Here is a 19280-nt window from a genome sequence, read left to right on the forward strand (position 1 = left end):
TTTGGCCACATTGGGTCTTCGTTGCTGTGCGCTGGCTTTCTCTAATCGTGGCAAGCCGGGGCTACTCTGTTGTGGTGCGCGGACTTCTCATTGCGGTGGCTTCTCTTGTTGCAGAGCACGGGCTCTGGGCGCATAGGCTTCAGTAGTTGTGGCTCGAGGGCTCTAGAGCACAGGCGCAGTAGTTGTGGCATACGGGCTTAGTTGCTCCGCGGCATGTGGGATCTTCCCGGACCAGGGCTTGAACCCATGTCCCCTGAATTAGCAGGCTGATTCTTAACCACTGTGCCACCAGGCAAGCCCCTATTTTATCAAATATTGAATTTTATTTTATTTTATATTTTCTATGTGCCAAGCACCATGCTAAACATTTTAGGCATATTATCTCATTTGATCCTCACATGCTAAGATTATTGCCCTTATTTTACCAATGATAAAACAGAAGCTCAGAATGATTAATTTATCCAAAATTACATGGCCAATGGTGGAGCAAAGATCTGAACCCATCTTTGTCAGACAAGAAACTACTTGCACCCAGTTCTCAATACCTACACACAATATCAATTGTGATAGGTTCTTCCTGGCACCACATATATTTTAATACTCTTTAAACATCCATTTATCCAGTTGGTCTGGCAGTCAATAAACATTTAAGGGTTAAGTGAGATACCAAAATAAATAAGACACAGTCCCACCTATCAAGCATTTCATGGTCTAGTGGGGAATATGGGTCAATAAAAAAAATCCATAGTCCAATAAGACAGTTATCATAATAGAGAGATGCATTAAGTTCTATGAGAGTGGGGAATGGCCAAAATCTGCCTGGGAAAATGAGGAAAGCTGTCAGAAAATGGCTTTGACTTGAATAGAGACTTGAAGGACACGGAGAAGTTTGTGGGCAGAGAAGAGATGGACTGGGGTCCAAGGCAGCTAGGCTCCAGCATGTGGGAGCTGTGGTTACCAAGCCTTCAGACTCCTCCGTTCCTTCAAAAATCTCTGGAGTTTGTGCCCTTAACTGGAATACTTCCCAGCTTGTTCGTCAAGGAGAACAACATATCTTAGAGATAAGAGGTATCTGATTCTTCTGGCTTAATACTCTCTTAATGCTCTGTTTCCCATCCTCCCTAATACTTTATTCCAGTGGTTCTCAAAGTGGGGTTCTTGGACCAGCAGCACCTGGGAGCTTTCTAGACTCCCCTCCAGATTTATGGAATCAGAAACTCTGTGAGTGGGCCCAACAATGTTTTAATGAGCCCTCCAGGTGATTCTCATACACACTGCAGTTTGAGAAGTACTGCTCTGCATGTCTTCTCCTCTATGTGTGTACTTTAGAACAGTAAAGCTACTTTCCCTAACAAGCTTTGAAGTGTAGTGCATCTGTTCACCCTGTACAACCAGCACCTAGGCCAACACTGGACACATATGGTAGGTGTTCAATAAATGTCTGTGGAAAGAACAGATGAATAATTTAAAAATGAATTCCACAAGCGCCAACATCCCTTGAAGAGCTAACCTAATTGCACGTCAACCTCAATGTCTGATCAGAATGGGAGGGGGCAGAAAGTGAGAGGCCTTGGGAGGGAAAGAGATTTAACATCTGTGGACTGAGAGGCTTTTCAGAGGCTCTCTCATATCTTCACAACAACCCCGAGAGGCAGGTGTCACCATCCTCACTTGAAAGATGAAAAAGCTAAGGCTCAGAGAGGAACTGTCCCCAGAGTCTCACAGCTGGTGGTGGTGATACGAACCCGGGGCCCTCTGGCTCCAGAGCCCTTCCTCTTTTGTCTTCTCCGTGGCACTACCACTATCAGCCAGGGAAGGGACAATTGGAAGCAGAAAGCCCTGAAGGGGAAGACAAACCTCATTAACCACAACTTTGATCCTCATCATCACCATCACCTGCACACGTGTCTGTTTAGGACACGAGGCTAAGCAGAGTCTTAACCCATTAGCAGTGAGTTCTAGGGCATGTCATACTGTTGTTGTCTCTTCTTCAGAACCCTCCTCCTCGCCCTCGGCCCTGACGTCACACCCTGACATCACACCATCTCCTTCTCAGGCACCTTCACTGACCCTGAATGGAGGCATCAATTTGCTGATCTGTCCGCGTCTAGGCTGTGTGAGGTTTTCCACGTTGGGTCAAACTAAGCATCCGGCTCCACTCCTGACGCTGCCCTTCATGAATGCCTTTACGTTTCAGTTTTGTGATCACATTCCCCCTGGAACCCAAAGATTTGTGTTTCCAGAAGCGGCTTCTCTTTTTCCTTCCTTCCCTGCCCTTTAAAGATTTCTTCCATTCTGAGAGCTTTGAGGACATGTTCATGACTCTACAACTGGCAGCTCCAGCCCTGGCCTGGCCCTGAGTTTCACTACAGCAGCCATCTACCTGTTGGATGTTTCACTTGGGTGTCCTGCCTTCACTTTAAATGCAACATGTTAGAACTGAACTCATCAATTTATTCTCCAACCTTAATCTTCCTCCCAAACTATTACTGTTTTTGTCATTGGCATCACTTTCTCCCAGTCACCACGTTTTTAAACCTACCCATTTGAGTACTTAGCCTTTACCTTCCATTGTGGTTTCTCTCTCCCTCCCTCTTCCTTCCTCCCTCTCTCCCTCCCCCCCTCCCTTCTTTCCTTCCTTCCTTCCTTCTTTTCTCCCCCCACCTCTTCCCTCTTCCCTTTCTCACCTACTCCTCTTTCCACAAATATTTATTGAGTACTTACTATGTGTCAGCCCAGGCATTGTCTTTGCCTTCCTGGAGCCTACATTATAGAAAAGAGAGAAAACCAACGAGCAAGCATATAAACTAATTGTAGCTTGTGATAAGTACAGTGAAATAAATACACGGGGGGAGGGGGCGGCGGCTATGTAGAGAATAATGAAAAGGGTATCCAGGAAGGGCCTCTTTCATTTAAGCTGAGATGTGTGAGGAACAGTGAACATGGAAGGATGGGGTGAGGCCCCGCTGGGGACCAGAGCTTTGTGAACTGGTGGGAGAGTGGAAGAACCAGGACAGACCTGGGCAGGGGCAGATCATGGGGGAACAAGAGGACAAGTAAGGAGGCTGACATCATTCAGAGTGCTGTGGAAGCCTTCAGAGAGATTCACATGAGGGGTAGCCTAATCTCACTTACACTTGGAGGAAACATGGAGTGGGCCATAGTCTTTCCAGCTCTTTGGAGGAAAGGATTGGAGACATGGGGAAACCTGGGAATTTACTTTTACCTTTCAGCGTCTTCCCGATAGAATGACCTTCTAATTAGGATTGATACTCTCCCTTCCACCAAAAGGATGAGAGTTACATTCTGCACCCCTCAATAGCTATGTTTCAGAGAGAGAGGGTCTTGGGCATTGGTAATGAGCCACATCGGCAGCAACAATAGAAAATCTTATTGAATGTTACCATGTGCATGTAATATGAATACTTATACATAGGTTTTAATGTTCAACAATGCTCTAAGTAGTATATGATGATCATCATTTCACAGGTAAGGACAGAGAAGTTAATTAACTTGCCCAAAGTCACACAGCTGCTAAGACGAAAAAGAATAAAGGGACCATTTCCAAATAAACATGGTCAGGCTTTGTTTGTTTGTTTGGTTTGTTCCTTACTGTTTTCCATACTCATTAGGGAAAATTCAAATTGTACAAAACTATACAAATTAGAAAGCTAGGCTTCTCTATAATCCTGCCCCTAAGGTATGAAGTTGGTCTTTCACCACGGTCTTGCCCCCAGCAATGCTAATACTTCACATTGGCAATGCTGAAAAGCTCTTCAGTACCCAGGTCCTCTGAAGGGGCTACTTCTCTCTGAAGCTGGTTTAGAAACAGAGGGATACGGAGCCACTTTCTTACCATCTCTGCTACAGGCAGTGGACGCCAAACTGTTCTGGCTCCAAAAGAAGCCACACCCATTTGGGGTGAAAGAACTTTAGCGAGTTTACATCACTGCTTGGAAGGACAGGCCAAAAACAGCAGAGAGGACAATGAGCGATTCCCTACACCAACAACCCAAGAAGAAGAGTTCAGAGGTGAAGTATTGTTGTTTATTCCCCCTGATTTTCACATCTCATTAAGAGAGATCATTTGGGTTTCCTCTGTAACAAAACTGCAACTTCAGCCAGAATATTAATCACAGCAAAATGATATTCTGGTGTCATTTTATAATTCTGAATAAAAGCTTGGAGGTGTTCAAATTTCTAAACCCTATGGTGCAAAAGGCAGTTTTCCAAGCAGGGGCAGGCCACACTAACTGTTGAAGATGAAAACTAATTAGCATCCTGTGTGAACTATCTTGTCTTTTTTAGGACCGGAAATCAAGTGGGAAGGGTTCCCTCCTGTTCCAAGTGAGTTCCAGAAGAATTACTCATGCTCCTTAACCTATGAGTCAGACAGGAGTCTAGGAGAGTGTTTCCAAAACAGGCCAACAATAAGATAAACAGAGCAATTGATATGTGACAGTCTGGAGAGGCAGGACTGCAATTGGCCAAAGCAAGTGATGGAGCGTAGAGCAAGAGGACAGTAAACCTGGGATGGCTGAGCTTCCCTAGAGAATCCGTGGATAACTGGAGCTCAACAAACCAACACAGAGCGTTTCCTGAAAATGAACGTCCACGAGGAGGTTTGTTTTCAGATCCTTTTTTCAGTTTCATTGACCTAGTATCTTGGAATTATAGCATCTTCCCCCCCGATGACTCAAGGGGCTGACTGCCATCATATTGCACTGCCTGGCTCTCTAAAAGCTTTGGCTATCATTGCGTTTTGACATCTCACAGCACAGGATATTAATCATTTTGGGACTCTGGGCCTGTTCCCGGTGTCCATATTTGCCATTGTTGATCTGCAGCCAGAAAAATAACTCCTAAATGACAAAGGCTTATCCCAAATTGAAATATAAAGTCATCGAGAAAGCTCAGCTTAGGAAATAACCCAGCATCAAGCTGGACTGTCTCCTGGGCACATAAAGGATAAGCTTCCTCTTTGCTCCCTCTAGGAAGGAGTCTGAAGCCAGGTTTTAGCTCTGTCTGAGCCTGTGAAGGGACTACGGGCATCTCTTAAGGGGGGTGGGGGTAGGAGAGCAGTGGTGTGAAGCGGGGCTTCATGAGGACACTGCCCCGCCCCCCTGGCTCCCGTCATCCCTAGAGAAAATGGCTGGGTGGGTGTGCAGAGTCCACCCTACTGGGGAGGAAGAGCTAGAACCGGCTGATATTTTCCTCCATCCCCCATTAAAACCACTGGGGTGCAGAGGCCAGGCTGGGGTGAGGGTGGCGGGTCTCCTCCACACAGCAGTTAGAGTGATTCCTAAACACTGCTCCGATCGCCTCCCTCCTCCTAAAGACCTTTGAGGGGAGCCCCCGCCCAGGAGAAATTCTAAAGTTCTTCACAGGCCATTCAAGGTCTTTCATTCCTTGACTCTCTGCCTAACTTTCAGCTTCATCACCAGCCACTCCCTGACCTTCTCACCACAAATGCCTGCTAGTTATTTCCTGAAAACACTGTGTACTCTCAGCTCTGCTTTCTTTATTCACTCTGCTGCTTCTACGTGGAAGGCCACCCCTCTACTGACTCTCTCCTACCCAGCCCCCCAACATCACCTCTTGTTGCAGGAGGGCTCCTATTCCCACCCCTCGCTGAGTGCATTGCTCCTGGATGTGTGTTTCTGTTGCATTATAGGTAGGCTCTCTTCTAACAGTTACTAGCTGGTGGGGTTGTCCCATGTGTCAGCCTTCCCCACTTGTCTGTGAGCTCCCTGAGGGCAGGCACTGTTTGCTGCATCTTTGGCTCTTGGAAAAATCAACAATGTTTAATTGGATGAAGGACAGTTTTGCATATCAGTTATTATACTCTTTGCTATTCAGATAATGGCCAGGAGTTTTAGAATGCTGTACCCCAGCTCCATGATTTCCTTCCTTGTAACTTTTTGCAATTTCAATCTGACTTTCAGTAACAATCAGCTTGCACCACGAAACTTATGGTATTCAGTTTCAAAGGGTAATGGTTTCAGGGTGCACTGATTTCTGTGCTTAATTGTTTAAGATAGAGACAGATAGCATACCTATATTATACTCCAAACCTCTCTCTCTCTCTCCCTCTCTCTCTCCCTCTCTCTCTCTCCCACACCCACAAACGCATCACAAAGATAGAAATTCCTAATGATACATGAATAAAGCTTACAGTACACAATTCAGCATATAATAAAAATTTTAAATGCCACTTAATACAAAAAGCTAATAAGTTCACAGGTGTTTCCAGGTGTTCAGCGGGGCTAGGTGCATGGTGTTATTTTGGAAAATAACTTGTCTTCCATTCTTAAACAAGCCTTTTCTCTGCTCAGTGTTGTACATGCTGTTCTCTCTAAGAAGCCTCGGCCCCTCCCCCACCCCTTTATTAATCCAGTGCCCTCATCCTCCAGGATTCAGGGTCTGCCTACACCCAGCCTCCTCATAGCCTCCACTGTAGAACGGTATTTTCTTTGAAGCCCTTGCCAATTATTTTATTTTATTATTTTAGTTAAGTGTATTTGATGTCTTCCTCTCCCATTAGACTGAAAACAACTTGAAAGAAAGAGGATTCCTGTGGGTTTTATTTATTATTGTGTCCAAAACACATAGTATATGCTCAATGAATACTTTTGGGTGAATGAAGCCGCAGTTGACCCTTGGTATCCTCGGGGCATTGGTTCCAGGACCCGCTATGTATACCAAAATCCTCTGGATGCTCACGTCCTATAATTGCTTTCCGTATCCCCAGTTCCGCATCCGGGAATTCAACCAACCCGGGACAGTACACCATCCGCGGTTGGTTGAATCCAGGGAAGCCGGAACCCGTGGATACGGAGGGCCGACTGCAGTCTTTTAAGCCAACATTCTGCTTGTAATTTGGGGGAGTTGATTTCATCAATTCAGTGACTTGTCTTGCCTGGTCAGTTCCCTGGCCTCACTCCCCCTTGTCTCCCAGGCGCCCACTCCCTTATCCTGGGGGTGTCTTTTTATCACCTTCTCCTCTTAACACATTCCTGTTCACCTCGCAGCACCTAGTCATACCTCATCTCCATTGTGACACTTTCCCCAGGCTGTTAGTTACTCCTGTTTCCGGGCTCCTAAAACACTGTGACTTCTTCCACATTTTCCCATGTTTGTTTCTTTTACCACAAAATTAGAAAATGCTCCTAGAAAACTCAAGCAAGCATCAGAGAGGTGTATAAAGTCAAAAGCAAAATCCTCCCTTCCCACTCCCAGGTGGCCATTGGTATCACTGAGTTCTTTTTTCTGCACTTACAAACATACATTAACTCTTTTTTTTAATAAAGAAAGGAAAGTAAAAAAAAACAGATCATACAATAATACCACGGAGCGACATTTTTCAATTACTATCTCTCATTTTTCTTTTCACATTAGAAGATAACAACCTTGATCTTTCAATGGATATTTTATTGGTCCATTGTGTGCTTGTACCATCATTTAAAAAATCAGTTTCTTGATAGCTATTTAGGTAGCTCCTATTTTTCTAAATTACAAGCAATACTGAGATAAATCCCTTTATACATTTGAGTGGCTATTTCTCTGTTATTGCACCAAATGGCATCCCATTTTGTATTTTGATAGCTACAGCCTGATTGTCTTCTAAAAAGGCAGTGCCCAGTTACACTCCCATCCACGGCTGGTAAGAATGTCTGAATCTTCACAGCCATGACTGGATATTATCACTGTATTTCTTCTTTGTTATCTAATTTGTCAAAAACTTCCCTGTCTTCAACTGTTGTTGAAGTTGAATAGTTTTTCGTATTTAATCATCACTTGTGTCCTTTGTCTGAAAATGATTATTCACATCCATCGCTCATTTTCCTATGTGTTCAATTTCATTTTTTACTCATTTGTAATGGCTTTTTAAAAGCCATACACATAACATAAAATTTGCCATCTTAACCATTTTTTAAGTGTGCAGTTCAGTGGTATTAAGTACATTCACATTGTTGTGCAGCCATCACCACCATCCATCTTCAAAACCCTTTTCATCTTGCAAAACTGAAACTCTGTATCCATTAAACAGTAACTCTCTATCCCCCCTCTCACCAGTCCCTGGCAACCACCATTATCTTGTCTTTCTATGAACTTGACTACTGACATGGTTTTTTTTTTTTTTTTTTTTTCTTTTTTTTTTGCGGTATGCGGGCCTCTCACTGTTGTGGCCTCTCCCGTTGCGGAGCACAGGCTCCGGATGCGCAGGCCCAGCGGCCATGGCTCACGGGCCCAGCCGCTCCGCGGCATATGGGATCCTCCCAGACCGGGGCACGAACCCGTATCCCCTGCATCGGCAGGCGGACTCTCAGCCACTGCGCCACCAGGGAGGCCCTGACATGGTTTTTAAAATAGTATGCATGTCAACTTTTGTTTATTAAAGAGGTTAAACATTTTTTCAAATTTTTAGTTTTAACTTTATAAAGTCTTGTCATTTAGAAGGTGCACATTTTTTTTTAAGCTTCACATTTTTTTTTTTTTTTTTTTGCGGTACGCGGGCCTCTCACCGCTGCGGCCTCTCCCGTTGCGGAGCACAGGCTCCGGACGCACAGGCTCAGCGGCCACGGCTCACGGGCCAAGCCGCTCTGCGGCACGTGGGATCCTCCCAGACCGGGGCACGAACCCGCGTCCCCTGCATCGGCAGGCGGACTCTCAACCACTGCGCCACCAGGGAAGCCCCATAAGCTTCACATTTTTATGTCAGTAAATATGAACATCATTTGCTTTATGGCTTTTGAGTTTTATGTTTTGCTTTGAAGAACTTCCTCACCCCGAAATAATCAAGTATTTTCCTGATTCCTTCTGGTAATAAAAGTACTCTGGTCATACCTCTATCTCAGCACTTCTCCTTTTTATTCTAATTAATATTAATGACTAGCATTGATGAGAACTGTGTTCTAGGCACCATGCTAAGTTCATTTCATGTTAGTATCTTGTTTAGCCTTCATACCAAGGCAATGAGGTGGGTCCTGTTGTTATCTCCATTTAATGGTGAGAAAATTGAGGTTTAGAGAGTTTGAATAACTTGTCTACTTCAAGGGGCAAGTGGCAAACCTGTGGTTTGAACCTGAGCCATCTGACTGCATTCTAACCGTGAAACTATGAATCTGTTTTCTCTGTTAAATGGTGCTCCTCTAGGGTGAGAACTGCGTCTTATCTGTATTCTGACTCTAGCACATAGGTCCTCAACAATTGTTTTTAGAGTGAATTAATCCCTGTTACTTAAACTCAGCATCCGGAGCACAACCTCAGATACTGCTATTCCTATCTCTTCCTTCGCTATCTCACTCCTTAACAAATTCAGTCTTGACCTTCCTTCTAAGCCCAAAGAGCTTCTGCTTTTGCATAGGAATGAGCTTCCCTGGGTGGACAGTGATCTCCTCAAGCATTGCTACCACTGTCTCAAGGGAACTGGACTGCCCTGTCAAGACCCTGCTCCCTTCACAGAGTTCTCCCCTGGGGCCACTCATGCTCCACCTCTCTGTGCTCTTTCTTCTTGGGGAAGCGATAAGCATATGACTTCCTCGCCAGCACATAGGCCATAGTCCTATGACTGTCCTTCAATGGACTTCCCTCTCCTGGAGTCCACTCCATCCATTTAGCATTCCCTCGTGCCAAGACTTACTGACTTCTGGGCAGGTCCCACTCCTTCTTCAAGAAGTTCCCCACCAGGCTCATGGTCTTCCCCTCTCCAGCTCCCACTGCCTCCCTTAAGGATTCCCACCCTCATATTGATGACCTTTCCACTGTGCTGGCTTCAAACCCTTCATTTTCACAATCAAAAATCCTTCCTCTCCTAACGTCTGTAACATCAGCCCAGTCCCAACCCCAGATTCAGTCACTGCAAAGATGCTGCTCTTTGTCTGGCTCTCTTGTCTTTCTGCTGCAGTCTCCCCGTTCACCCTCCTTGCCAACTCATAGGCCTGACCAAACCCTTTCTATTGTCTCCACTCCTCCGTGTTGCTGGGGAAGTTCAGGGAACCAAGCTGTTTGGACCCATTCCAAATTCCTCTGGTGCAACTTCAAAAGGATCCTCTCTGCTGCTTGGTCAGCCTCTCATCACCTGCACCTCGCTTCCTCTTCCACTTGCTAGCTAGCATCTCTTCTGAACCTTCCCATCTCCTAGAGCTGAGCTCCACTTCCCAGAGATGTCTGTGTCTCCTCCTTGACTGCGGAGGCCATCTCACTGGGGCTCTCACCACCTCCCTGCACTCCTCCACGTTCCCTTCTTTCCCATCTCAGAGGGAAAAATCTTTCTCTTCCCCTTCATCCTTTAGGATGCTCATGAAGAATAATGGAAAAAATATGAGCTTTGAAAACTGACAACCTTGGGCTTGAATTCCAGCTCAGTTATCAAGTGGTTTTGTGTCTTGGAATAATCTATTTAATGTTTCAGGTCTTACTTTCCTTGCACCTTGGTGGGCGTGAACATAGTATCTGCCTCAAAGGGATTTGTAGAGAGGCTGGCATGGTCTGAGGCACAGGAAACATGTGGCATCTGCCCAGACTTTCTGAGTCTTCTCCCCCCACTCCCACATCCAGCTGAGTCCCCAATCCCGTTCCCTTTCTCTTCAGGTACTTTGTCCCATCAATTACCTCCTACTTGTTTTTAAATTTTTTGACTTTCCCTTTGACTAAGTATTTTCTGTTGACATAAAAATATGAAGTTCTCCTTTACTCCCAAATTCCTTTCTGTGATTCTGCTAACAATTCCAGCCTCCGTTCTCCCTCCCTTCTTAATTTTATCTCTTGAGAAAGTAGTCTACACTAGCCAATTCTGTTTCTCTCCCACCCACACTCTCCTTCATCCTTTGCTGTCAGGCCTCAACACCTCGTCTCCCTCCCTCATCACTGTACTTAAATAGGGTTCCTAAAGCCATGATAATCTAGGCCCTCGGATTCTTGGTTTTCCTTGATCTTCAGCCTGCCGTACTCATCTGCAGCACTGGACCGTGCCAACGCCCTGCTTCTGCTTGAGAAATCTGCCTTGACTGTAAGTCATTGTATGAGTTTGGTTCTCCTCCTACCTCTCTTTCTACTCTTTCAGTTCATTCATTCAGCATTTTTTAAATTGAGCGTCTATTACGAACCACAACTGTGCTAGGTGCTGGGGACACAGTGGTGAATTATACAGGCATCGTCACTGGTCCACTGGCCCCTGAAGTGTATGGTCTAAGAGGGCAGACATCAGACAAACAGTCATCTGTTTTCTCTGTCTCAGTTACCTGTTGCGTCCCTGTGTGTGTGTGTGTGTGTGTGTGTGTGTGTTCACCTATTTGCAAGAATGTTACAAACGCATATAACAGGGAGGAAGACTGAGAGAGGGGAAGCCAAGGAAGGACAGTTTGAGGAAGTGATATTTAAGCTGAGATCTGCAGGATGAATAAGTGTTAGCTGGCTGAGGAGTGGAGAGCTTGGAGGGGTGGCTTCCAGGAAAAAGAAGGAAAGCTGTGAAGGCTCTGAGGTGAGAAGGTGCTTGGCAAATTCAAGAAACTGAAAGCAGGCCACTATAGCTGAAGGTGGTGGCGAGATGGCGTAGGAGCCCTGAACAAAGATCATGCAGGGTGTTGTGAGGCGTGGAGAAGGTGTGGGATTTACTCCCAAGAACAATGGGCAGCTACTGAAGACCTCTCTCCCCCCGCCTGTTCCCTCATTTGGGGGGTGTGCCTCACAGATGGGTTTCGCTCTCTGCTCTGCTCTTGGCCCATTCAATCCTATGGCTGAGTAATCACTTCTCTGTGGTTGATTCCTAAATCCTAATACCCTCCTGAATCCCAGTCCTTTTCCCAGCTACCATCTAAGATTATATACTGGGGTCTCTTTCGGATACTGCAGAGTAAATGTTAGAAATTAACCTCATTTTTCTTTTCAAAATCCTTCCTTCTCCTGTATTCCCCATCTTGGTCAATTGCTCCACTGGGCCTCCTATGAACCCAGATTGGAAATGCTGGTGTCTTCTTGACTTCCCCCTTTTTTTCACTCATTCATTTATGTTGAGGATACAGCAGGGACCCAAACTGATGGAACGTGCATTCTGTGGGGACACCCAACAATAAACACATTGGGACTTGCCTGGTGGTCCAGTGGTTAAGGCTCTGCGCTCCCAATGCAGGAGGCCCGGGTTCGATCCCTGGTCAGGGAACTAGATCCCGCATGTCGCAACTAAAGATCCCACATGTTGCAACTAAAGATCCTGCGTGCCGCAACTAAGACCCAGCGCAGACAAATAAATACATAAATATTTTTTAAAAAAACAATAAACACATCAACGTGTATTATAATGTCAGTTAGTAAATGCTATCAATAAAAATAAAGCAGATAGAAAGTGAGGGGTGGAGATGCTGCTTATTGTCATCAGAGGAGGTCTCTTTGAGGAAGTAGATTTGAGTAGAGGCCAGAATGAGATGAAGGAACAAGCCATGTGAATATCTGGGAAAGAACGTACCAGGCAGAGGGAATAGCAAATGCAAGGTCCAGGGGTGGGAGCATGCTTGAGGAGCAACGAAAAGATCAGTGGCTGGAACGCATCAAGTGACAGGTTGAAAGTAAAGAGATGAAGCCAGAGAAGCGGCACATACAGACTGCACTGTAAAGAATGGAAAGGGGTTTGGAATTTAGTTCTAAGTGTGATGAGAAGCCTTTGGAAGGTTTTGATCAGAAAAGTGACATGATCTGATATACAAAGACCAAAGGGTCCCTCTGGCTGCTGTGAAAAGAAGAGACTATAGGGGGCAAAGTGAAGACCACATAGTAATCCACGTCCTCTCCATGTCACAGGGTCTTGCCCACATCCATCCCTCTCTCCCATCTTCATAACCACTGCCCTAAGCTAACCCCCTCCATCTCATACCGGAATTGTTGTTGGGATCTCCTAAATGATCTTCCTGCCTCCTTCCAGAGCAAGGCTTTCCCTTGCTCAAGCCTTCAGTGCTTCCCCACCCCACAGAAATGAAGTACAACTACTTCAGTCTTTTTATTTATTTACTTATTTACTTTTGGCTGCCTTGGGTCTTCACTGCTGCTCACAGGCTTTCTCTAGTTGCGGCAAGCGGGGGCTACTCTTCGTTGCAGTGCACGGGCTTCTCATTGCAGTGGCTTCCCTTGTTGTGGAACACGGGCTCTAGGCACTGGACTTCAGTAGTTGTGGCACGCGGGCTCAGTAGTTGTAGCTCGTGGGGTCTAGAGCGCAGGCTCAGTAGTTGTGGTGCACAGGTTTCGTTGCTCCACAGCGTGTGGGATCTTCCTGGACCAGGGCTCGAACCCGTGTCCCCTGCATTGGCAGGCAGATTCTTAACCACTGCACCACCAGGGAAGCCCAACTTCCTCAGTCTTATATTCAAGGCCCCTCTTGTCTCCCAGCCTTATCTCTCACTGATGCCTTTCACATACCCCATGCTAAAGTCACAGAGAACTACTCAGTTTCCCATGTAAGCTTCTTGCCTTCCCATCTCCAAGTTTTGGCCTAACTTGTTCCACCTTCTCATGAAGGATTCTCTCACCATCATCCATCTCTGTATATTCCAGATTTCCTGACCCTTTCTTTCCTGATCATCCCAGGCATCAGGGGTTCTTCTTGCATTTGGACTCTTACACCTTTCCAATGACACTAGTTATTCTCTACGTAGTTATAACTCTTTATTACACATCTTATCTTCCTCACTAAATCATAAATTCCTAGAGGTCAGGGTCCAACTTGGATATGTATCTGTGCACTTTCCATCCACAGGGCCTAGCCCAGTGCTCACAGTGAGTCCACCACAGATATTTGTCCAATGAGTGAGTTGCTGGCATCAGAGTATTTAAACAGTCTATTTGGAGAGACACAACCAAGTCTTAAACCCATGCAAGTGAATAATATGACAGTATATAACGGAGGGATAAATCAGGTGGCACATAGTCTATGGACCAGAGGACTCTAGAAGGGACATCAGGAGGAGGTGGACTGCTCAGGGAAGACCTGATAACAGCTGATGCTTCTGGAGTGTTTATCACGTGCTGGGGTCTGGGCTGAATGCTTTACATGCATTATCTCACTCTTCTCATCTACCTTGTGCTACAGGTACTTACATGTAAGTAAATGCCTCATCTACAGATGGGGAAACTGAGGTAGGAAGGTGAAGTAATTTCCCTGAAGTCACAGTGTTATAAAGTCTACAGACTTGTGATTTGAACCCACGCCTGTCTAATTGGTTAACCTATAGCAATCACCCCAGTATTCACACAAAGGAAAGGCTCAGCTGTGAAAACAGGGTTTGCATTTTATTTCCTGTCTCATTCCAAAATGGATCTAAAGCAGCTAAATATGAGATGAGCTATGCCTGAGAAGATGACTAGGATTTAAGGATGAGGTAGGTGTTTCAGGTTAGGAAAGCAGCTATTTGTGGACTATAAGGCAGACTTGTTCCCGGGTAGCAGCAGTGAGCTGACTAAATTGGTGGATATATCTGGAGACTGGTTGGGTGGGTAAGTGGATACAGTGTGTGGAGGGCATTCAATGCCAGGAAGCACTGTTGAGTGTTGATGTGCTAGAACACAAGGAGAGGTTGAAGGGTGTATGAGCTGGTCAGGACATAACTCCATTGAAAGAACATTCACTGGGACAGACTTTGCACTAAGCAGATGAATGGAACTGTAGGGTTTCCCTGAGTAAGCCCTTGCTCTCAAACAGCTAACAGTCTTCTGGGATAAACAACCCATAGGATGCAAACAAAGCACAGTGGAGACCGAGCTGGGAAAGAAGAGTTTTAATGAAGGATCTGGGGTACTTTCTGGGGCTGTGGCATTTGGAACAGGCCTTGCAGATGAGTGGGGTTGGAAGAATAGAAGAGGGTGGCCACTTCTGGCACTGGGGAAAGGTGGTTTTTAGAGAGCATTACCCTGATAACCATATACAGGCTGGACCAATGAGCAGTCTCTCACACATTTCTGAGGAAGAGATGCACTTTGGGCCAAAAATCCATCTGCACAGGGAGCAGTACCGTGAAAAAGACTTAGGGGTCTTAGCAGTCAGCAAGTTCAATGACAGAACAGAGCTGCTTAACAGTCAAAGGAGCTCAAGTAATCTGCAGCTGCCTTAAAAGATGGTCAGTGTTGCATATCCAGCTCCAGACTATATCCTGAGAATTTTGTCAATTTGAGGGCCAAGCTCTACACCAGCAGTTCACAACTGGGGGTGATTTTGACCTTCAGGGGACATTTGGCAAAGTCTGGAGACATTTTTCGTTGTCACACTGGGAGGGAATTCTACTGACATCTAGTGGGTAGAATCCAGGGATTCTGCTAAACATCCTACACTGCACAGGACGGCTCCTTCCCCTGCCCCTCACAACAAAGAATTATCCAAACCAGGTATCAGTCCTCTAATGGATAGAGGACTGATACCTGGTCTGGAGGATGCTCTGGAGGATGCTCTAGAGGATGAAGCAACCAGAGCGTGGTTAGTGGTAGGGACAGTTTTTACAACAGTGTCACTAGGAGCAGTTGAAAAACCTGGGAATATTTATACTAGAGGAGATTTAAGGACCTGAGAAATATCTTAGAGCAGCAAAAAGAACCGAACTGTCCAGAGCAACTGCCCAAATTTCCACCATCGCTCACCCTAACTATTGCAATGGGAGTCCAACCAGACCCAATGTTGGAAATTTAAGAAAGTCATTGTAATAGCAAACACTTATAGCATTTACTGTATTTCAGGCACTCTCCTAAGAGCTGTACATATACCAACATATTTAATTGTCACAACAAACCCATCACACCTATTTTACAAATGGAGAGACTGAGTCACAGAGAAAAGGGTAAGTGACCTGCTTAAGATCACAAAGCTTAGCAAGCAGCAGAGCCAGAATTTGAACCTAGGCAGCTGTACTCTTAACCACTGTACAGGGTTGCTATGCTGCATTGGAAAGAAACAGATCTGGGCTTAAATCCCAGCCTTACCACTTAATAGCTGTGTAACAACTGGCATGCTACTTAACCTCTCTGAGCCACAGTTTCTTCATCCTGCATAACAGGGATAGTAAGATGATAAATAGTTACCAGTCCTTCCATACAGTGATGAATGTAGTTCTCACAGGAACTCAAGGACAGGCATATTTATTACTCTTATTTTATACACATGAGGATTTTATGGCTTAGAGAGGTTGAATGACTTGCTCAGGGTCACACAGAGATGAAGAGGAGAGTTAGGATTTAAATCCACATTTGTCTGACTCCAGAACCTTTTTTTAACTACAAAGCCATTACATTTGCAAGTCTGTGCTGAAGGGAGCATGACAAAGCATATAAAATTTCCTGGAACATAGTAAGCAATCAATGATAGCTATTTATTATTGTATTAGTAATCGTAGTTGTTATCTTCATGACCAGAATGCACAATCAGGTGCACAGAAGGCAATGTACTATCCTAGCCAAAAGAACAAGATCAGCAGAAAATGAATGATGCAGTGGCTTATGTGCAGATCACAACCCCTCAGCCAGCTATTCCATAATCTTGAGCTTTAGCCTCCGCAGTAAAGTGGTGTCACGTTTGATTCATTTGTCCTGCTCTCAGCACAGTCTACTATTCATAGAACGGGAGTGGGAAGAGAAGGGACAGTGTGAGGCTAATTTAATGTCAAGGTTTCATAGCCCATACATTTCATAGTCATAATAAAAAAAAGAGGAACGTAGTGCCTTGTGCAAAATGGGAAAAGGCACCACATACATACTCACATACTGCACTGTAAATAAAACCACAGCTCACGAGATGGTTAATTCTACCCGGGAAGGATTTTGTTTTTAAACAACTGCCTGATTTCACTGTAGGGAATGCTGTGTTAGTGCTTTCTACAGAGAGAGGGTGGCATCTGCCTGGCTGGAGGGCTGGCAGCACACAGAATCTGCCTGCAATGGATTCTTAAACATGGAATCGTGGCTAATGGGATGTCAGACAGGAAGAGACTGAGAGCTGCTTGCAGTGATGGAGGTAGGTACCGAGGGCAATGGGAGCTCTGGGCAGGGGGCCACCAACTGCCTAGGTGGGGGAGAATGATCAGAGAAAGTTTCATAGGGAGGGGATATTTGAGCTGGATCTTGAAGGATGAATAGGAGTTTGTCTGGTGGAGAAAGGGGGAAGGTACACAGACCAGAGAACAACAGTACTGCAAAAGGTCTGTGACCTGGGAGCACATGACCACTCCTGAAATACCTCATGGATGATTCTGGCAGGAGCTCAGGGAGAGAGGGGTGTGGAGTGAGGGAGATAAGGCTGGAAATGTGGGATGGAGTCAGCTCATAAAGAGCCTACAGCCCTACAAAGGCTTCTGGACAGTGTGAGATAATGGAAATGATTTCTGGCAGTGCAGTAGGAGGAGAAATGTCCTGGGGTTTGGAGTCAATTGGCTCTGAGTTCCATTACTTGTTGGCTATATTACTGAGGACAAATTACTTTACCTCTCTGAGTCTCAGATCCATGTTTATAAGATGGGGACATAACGCCTGCCCCAGAGGGTGGTTGATAGGATGAAACAAGGTGAAGTATAAATTCCTAGCACACTCACGCCATATTGTAGGCTCTCGTGAATGTTAATCCCCCTTTATTGGATAGGTGAGGGGGAGGTGTTTCCCACAGGGCAGAGTTTCCATCTGATTTCTGTTTTAGAACAGCAACTCCAACAGATTGTACTAGGGATAGACTGGAGGCAGAAAGAAGACTCCACTCAGGAGGTTGCTTTGCTGGTCTTGATCTATAAATGTTGAATTTTAATAGCTTCAGTTTCAGGGGGTTACATTCTCATTACCAGGTTCCAGATTCTGGGCTATATCTGTGGTTCCAATACCTGGACCTCTCTGAGAAGACTGGATAATGAACTGTCTTAGCTCCCTCAGTTTCTATAAGGTTGAAGGTACACAATTCAAGCAAGTGCGAGTTTATTTGACCACATACAATCTGTCTCACTCCTGTTCTCCATTTCATTCATTCATTCATTCATCAGGCAAGCATTTATTGAGGGTCAACCAATACCTGGGTTGCAAGGGTTTGGCAGATACAATTGCCTGCTCTCCCATCTGTGTGGTTTTATAGATCAGAACTTGAAAAAACAGTGATGCCAACCCTTCCCAGGGCCCACATATCACTGAGGCTTCCCACGGGTCAGTTCAACTCATTCCTGGCTTTTGTGGAAGGTAATTAGCTAGACAGAGAACATGGACCAATGAAGACAGTCCTGCTGGAAAATTACTTCCCTGTGCCACACTTTTTCAAGCTCCCAATTTTCTAAAATCTCAGCAAGAAATTGTGAATCTGAGATCAGAGATCCTGAACTGTGTCTTTCTCAGAAAGAGATCAGAAAAAGATAGATGAAAAGAAATAGCTGATGGCCAATGGTGGCTTCTTACTCCTGATTGGACTTTAGGAAATATATTCAGAGAATAAAGTGGATTCCTCAGTTTGATAAATCAAGGAATCTTACCTCAAGTCATGAGAATTTAGAGAATTAACCAAGAAAAACTCTATCGATGTGGTTAAGCAACAGTGCTATCACCAAAACTAAAAGATTGGAGTCTATGATGTCAAAACTTCCACATCTCATTAAGAAACCCTCAAACACTTGCTTTTCCTCCCAAATCCAGACCATTGTCTCTTCCTCTTGTGGACCATTCCATGAGCCTTCTCACGGGTCTGTGGGCTACGGTGCAGACACTTTCCCGCCCATTCTCCATGGTGTCCTCAGTGTGCTCGGCCCAGACAGAGAGGAGGACCCCAGCCGCCCTCTGCCCAGGTGCCTCTCTGACTCCCCGTCTCCCTCAGGGGGTGTGTCAGGCTGCTAGCTGGGTATCAAGGCTGCTCCAAGCCAGCCTCTCCTGAGCTCCACCTCCGACAGCTCTCCTTCTTCCACTCAACTTTTATTATACAGCGGGATGGAGCTGGGACACAATGCTGTGACTTTGTAGCTGAGAGTTACTTTCTTTTCCATCCCCATTTCCTTAACATCCAGCCCAGTTACCACTTCTTCCAGGCACCATTCCCTGCCTCTCCCTCCAGAGGGAATGCCCTCACCTGCAGGGTCACCTCTGTATTCTAATGTCTCCCATGTGGCATTTTCAATGTTGTGTTATACTTTATTGGATACAGTGTCTCTCTTACCTGCAGTGACATTGACACAAAAGGACATGGACTCTGCCTTATATTTCCTTGTTTCTCCACCACCAGGCACAGTGCCCAGCACATGATACAAAGCTCCATATGTGATTTTTTTTTTTTGAGTTGAATTGAATGATGAAAT

At 45.3% G+C, this 19280-nt stretch overlaps 1 long non-coding RNA gene across 2 annotated transcripts in view; it reads left to right on the top strand.

Moving 5' to 3' along the window:
• Positions 1–3944: 3944 nt before the first annotated feature.
• LOC308620882 overlaps positions 3945–19280 on the top strand; it is a 43682-nt gene continuing 28346 nt past the window's right edge. Inside the window, exons 1-3 of one of the 2 annotated variants that reach the window (XR_014016355.1) lie at positions 3945–4032; positions 4309–4622; positions 16822–16981. This is a non-coding gene — a long non-coding RNA (uncharacterized lncRNA). The remainder of the gene's footprint in view (positions 4033–4308; positions 4623–16821; positions 16982–19280) is intronic. The other variant, XR_014016356.1, reaches the window with a different exon arrangement.

This window comes from Mesoplodon bidens, assembly GCF_964165515.1.
Source record: "Mesoplodon bidens genome assembly, chromosome: 7".
In the NCBI taxonomy this organism is placed as follows: Eukaryota; Metazoa; Chordata; class Mammalia; order Artiodactyla; family Ziphiidae; genus Mesoplodon; species Mesoplodon bidens.